Source organism: Silene latifolia, chromosome 8 (genome assembly GCF_048544455.1).
Source record: "Silene latifolia isolate original U9 population chromosome 8, ASM4854445v1, whole genome shotgun sequence".
Classification (NCBI taxonomy): domain Eukaryota; kingdom Viridiplantae; phylum Streptophyta; class Magnoliopsida; order Caryophyllales; family Caryophyllaceae; genus Silene; species Silene latifolia.
Genome location: NC_133533.1, coordinates 27,705,773 through 27,711,419, shown reverse-complemented (window position 1 = coordinate 27,711,419; position 5,647 = coordinate 27,705,773).

Below are 5,647 nucleotides of genomic sequence, written 5' to 3'. Positions count from 1 at the left end.
TACTTGGGTGAAGACGTAAGCTGAATTGAAGATCCAAGTGGTCTATCGAGCTGTTTGGAGGACGATCGAAGGGTTCCAAGGCTCCTTAAGGCTCGATCGAGAGGCTCATTCCTCGATCGAGTAGTCTGCACCTGACCAAGACCTCGATCGAGTGGCCAGTTGTTCGATCGAGGAGGTTCTGCTGAGCTGATGGTCGATCGAGTAGTCTAATCTACTCGATCGAGAGGCTTTTTGACGCTGTGGGCTTTAATTAGCCGTGTTTGGTTTATTTTGCAATAACACTTAGACTTTTCCTATTTAACCAAGGATTACTAGGTTAATTAGGCATCACTTCTTACTCTTAGACTATCTCTTTTACTATCATTCATATTGGAAAACCTCTCACTTTTCAACGTTGGATTGCTTTTCCGGATTTCGTTCTTTACGCCGGAATTTCTCGGATTGTAATTCTCTTTCCCTTTTTAATAATAATTAACCTTCTTCGTTGTTTTAATTCCTGTTTTATGTTATTGTTTTCATTTCTTCTTGCCCTAATCATTATCATTGCTTTTTTATTATTGTTTCGCTATGTTTTCTCATTGAAATTTACATCTTTGTTAGATTAGTTATGAATATGAGTAGCTAATTCCCCTTCATGTTGGGATTAGGGGATCTGCGGTAGAATAATGACGACGTAGTAAATGAATTAGACGAACCGATTTAAGAGACTCATCACTATAGCAATATAACTGTAATCACCGACCTAGTTGAGTGCACGCTTCTATGTCACCTATTAAATCAAGCAATTAACCCTGGATCGAAAGATTGGACTAAATAGGCCTGCTATAAACAGGAGACTACCCTAATGAGGACGAAAGTTAAGTTAGTGGTATTTTAGGGTGGGAAGTGGACCGAAAGGACCTTCTAATATCCGTCTCACAATTAGTTCGTAAATGCGAGTCATTTCTTCGCTAATTTGTTGATTTACCGTAGTGAACCGAGTTCCCGACATGTCTCCCTCTTATTGATAGTTAATTCATATTTCTTGCTTTCTCGCTTCTCTCTGCCTTATTTCTCTTCTTTTTCTCCGTAGTTTAGAACCAAAAATTAATCAAACCCCATTGTTACCATAGGATTAGAGATAGACAAACGTAGTTGCATTACCTCCCGAGGATTCGATACTCACGCCTCTACTACATATTTAGTTGAGACCGTTAGGTTTTATTTTTGACAGGTCAACGACAGGCGTGTCAAATTTTGGCGCCGTTCTTGGGAGGCAATTGTTCCAATTACTAGCTGTTTTATTTTTAATTCTCCTTTTTAGTTTAAGGAACATCGTTCCTTAGACTATTCTCATATCTTGTCTGTAGTTTCGTCTTATGCGCAGGTCGCAAGGTGGTCCATTGCTACCTTTTGATCCCGAGATTGAGAGATCCTGTCGCGCCAAGAGGAGACTATTTCGAGAGCAACAGGAAGAGCCCAGTTCTCGCGGCAATTTTTACGAGAACGAGCTTTTCGAAGACAACCCGCCGTCTTCTCCAGTTTCCAATTCGTCACTTGAGTCTATCACCTTCCCAGGATTTCCCGAAATGGCCGAAGAAGCTACCATTGCTAGTCACTCCGAGCCCACTGCTGACAATCTTTATAAAGGGTTCGAACTGCCTGGAGATGCTAGGAAGTTCGAGCCTAAGCCTTCTTACATTAGCATGGTCGAGAAAAATCGGTTCGGGAGCTGCGAAGGAAGATGCACTCAACATATGGAGACTTTCATTGATTACTGCTGCTCCATACCACCTCCCACTGGTGTGACAGCTGATCAAATCAAAGAAACTATGTTCATTTTCTCACTCCGCGATGCTGCAAGGGAGTGGTACAGGGATTTGGACAAAGCTGCTCACGGCATAACAGATTGGAATTCGCTAGCATTGGCGTTTTATAAGAAATATTTCTCTGCTTCGAGAACCATAGCCATCAGAGCCCAGATAACCAGTTTCAAACAAGGGCCCGACGAGAATTTCCATGAGGCATGGCTTCGTTTTAAGAAACTAGTGCGAACCATACCGCATCACGGTTTCGAGAAATGGAGCCTATGTAACCATTTTTACAATGGTTTATATGATGATCAGAGAGCTATTCTAGATGCGGCAGCCAACGGTCGATTTTCTGACAATTTGGGGCCGACGAAAGGATGGAAAATCATAGATGACTTAGCCACTCACAGGGCTGAATATGGAAACTCAAGGGGAAACCAAAGGAGAGCTGCTGAATCCTCTTCAGTGGCCGCATTAGAAGCCCTTACTGCTAGGTTCGACAAGTATGAACTAGGGGGAGCTTTCAAGCCAGGGATGTACCAGGTTAATGCTATGACAGACGGTCCTTTCGTCTGTACGAGGTGTGGGGTAGATGGACATGTCGCTGATTATTGTCCTAGTCCTTATGAGCAATGTGCTGCCTTCCAACATTATAGGAGCAACAACGCTCAATACGAGCCGAATATCCACCCCAATTTGAGGTGGAGTAATCAGAACAATGTGCTTAACCCCACCGCTCCTCCGAACCAGCAGCAGCAGCCATATATTCCGCCACATCAGAAGCAACAAGGCTATCAGAAGCCTCCGTCCTTTAACCCACCTAGCCACGGTTCATCTTCAAGTGGAGTGAGTGAAATGGGCGAGTTGAAATCTATGATACAAGCCTTTACAAAGCAGCTTCATGCGAGTGATCAACAAAGAAGCACAACTGATCAACAGAGAGACGCAACCATAAAGGCACTTGAGACTCAAGTTGCCCAACTCGCCGCGAATCAATCCTCGCGGAAGCCAGGTCATTTACCGACTCAAAATGAGAAGAACCCAAATGAGACGGTACATTTGATAGAGTTGAGAAGCGGTCTCTCTTATGAGGGACCAGAAATGAAGAAATCAGACCTGGGAATAGCTGAAACTGTCGATGAACAGTGTTCTGGAAAGAAGAAAGGACCCACGACACAAGAGTTACTCGATCGACTGAAGTCTGGTGCTGAAACAGTTCGATCGAGTGGAATTGGTAAGGGAGCTGGTCGATCGAATGAGCACAGTGCTCGATCGAATGGAAAGGAAGCCGAGGTTGGTCGATCGAGTGGGGATGTTGCTCGATCGACCACAGTTGCTGAAGAATCAGCTCGATCGAGTGGACACATTGCTCGATCGAGTGATATTACTGACGGGAAGCTTATTCGAGAGCCTGCTAGTGCTCGTTTAAGCGATGAATTACCAGAAAGACCTCGTTCGAGAGGTAAGAAGCGTCCGAAGGATACTGAACTCGCTCCGGAAGATACTTTGGAGGCGAGAAACAAGGGACTCGAAATTCCAATTACGGTTCCCTTCCCGAGGCGGCTACAGAATACCAAAATTAATCAACAGTTCAGCAAATTTGTTGAGCTTTTGAAGAGTTTGGAAGTTTCCGTGCCGTCCACTGAATTGCTTATGAAGGTACCCTCTTATTTACGATTTATGAAAGATATTTTAGCACGTAAAAGGACCATTAATGATAATGAGACTGTCGCTTTGACTGAGATGGGGTCAGCCTTGTCTCAAAATAAGCTACCTCTTAAGCAATCAGACCCGGGTAGTTTTTCGATCCCCTGTCACATAGGTATGAGTTTGATTGATAATGCGTTATGCGATTTAGGCGCTAGCGTAAGTGTTTTGCCTTTGTCTCTAGCTAAGAGACTTGGTGTGACCAAGCTGAGTTGCACCAATATGACTGTCCAGATGGCCGACCGTAGTCTATCACGGCCACTAGGAGTAGCAGAGGACGTACCTGTTAGGATCGGGAAGTTCTTTATTCCCGTTGACTTTGTCGTCCTAGATATACCCGAAGATGTGCATACCCCTATCATTTTAGGGAGACCATTTTTGTCCACTGCTCGCGCAGTGATAGATGTCGGGGGGAAGACATTGACCTTCCAGGTAGGGGATGAGGAGTTGACTTTTCGTCAGTCCCAATTCCGGAGGGCTCCCATGCAAGCTCAGCCTTGCAATGCCCTCTCTTCTGTTGACCCTATTATTGACACTCCAGATGAAAGTCTGGAGAATATTGCTATTATTGCTAACCCTCCGCCTCAGATTGAGAGCAACAAGGAGGAAAATTAGTCTCATTGTCCTTCTGCAGTGCAGGATGAGGGCCATAAAGGAGCGATCAAGGGACAGGGTGGAACCATTGTCATTCAAACTGGAGCCAAGAAGGCTAAGGAAGCTGACGCAGGGGCGAGAACAAAGACAGTTCGCACCTACGTAGATTGGAATTATATTCCTCCTCCTCTCAGAAAATCAAGTTCATGGAAGTCAAAGAGGACAATCGATGTATCGCAGTAGTGACGTCCTCCATCAAGCCCACGAAGGGGCTACTGACAGCTGATGGGAATTAAACGGGGAAATGCCCCGTGTAACAAAGTGTAATAGACAAGTTTTGAATTTCCTTTGAATTGGTTTATTTACGTTTTTAATTAGGACAATTAGCTTAGACATTCTTTTTAGCGTAGAATAAGACTATAGACTGTGTTGCTGCTTTTTTGGTATTTTTGGGATGTGTTTGGATTTGTTTTACGCAGGTTTGGGGAAATGCACGCATTTCGAGGGAGTAAAGACGGAAATTCAAGGAATGTATACGAGGAAGTCCTCGATCGAGTATTTTTGTACTCGATCGAATGGCAATTAGGTCGATCGAGCTTGCTAGTTACTCGATCGAGGAAGACCAAAAGGAAGCAGGTCGATCGAGAGGCATCATATTCGATCGAGCAAAGGGACATCAAAAAGTCCTCGATCGAGTGATTAAAACCACTCGATCGAGTGGAATGAACAGGGACACGGGAGTTTTCTTTACTTAACTCCTTATTTCCATTTCATTTTCTATTTTGCCCCTAATTTCTCCTAACACTCCCCTAATTGCGATTGATTTCCCCCAAATCCCCATCTTTTGCCCAAAAATCACCTAATCAAACACCTACATTCTCTTCCTAGTTAATTAATCCTCCATAGCCCCTTGTTTTCCCCCTATTTTGTGTTCGTTTTCACGGTTTTCAGAGGGGATTAGGGTTTGCGGTTTGGTCGATCAAAATTCCGCCATTGTTGCTTGTTTTTGGGGTTTAATTGCTTCTTGTAGGTTAATCATCATCAAGTAAGTATTTATATCACTCTCTTTGCATTTTCTCTTGATTCAATTCGAATTTTTCAGGTGATATTCAATTAGGGGCTCGAAAATTCCATGTCTAGTTGAATTTATTCAATTAAATTGTGTTTAATTGCCCTTGTTTAGCTTGATGATGATATTTTGGCATCTCCTCACTATTTTTGCATGATGAATTCGAATTTTGCGCGATTTCCGCGATTAGGGTTCCTGTGAGTCGGAAATTTCGACTGTCAGACGGTTGTTTTGCTTTGTAATTGCGGTTATCACCTTCGTGTTACTGATATTAACCGCCGTTAACTGCTCTCCCGTCCCCTATCGCCATTACATGCTTTGAATTATTAGGAATTTCGCTTGTGTAGGTTATTTTCGACGCCTTAATCATACATGCCCCATTTTTGGTTTCATGCTGTTTTAGCCCTTGGCAGTCACTGCTTCATCATTTATTCACCACTCACATGCTGTTTTCGAAAATTTTTGAGGAATTGCTTAGTTTTGTATG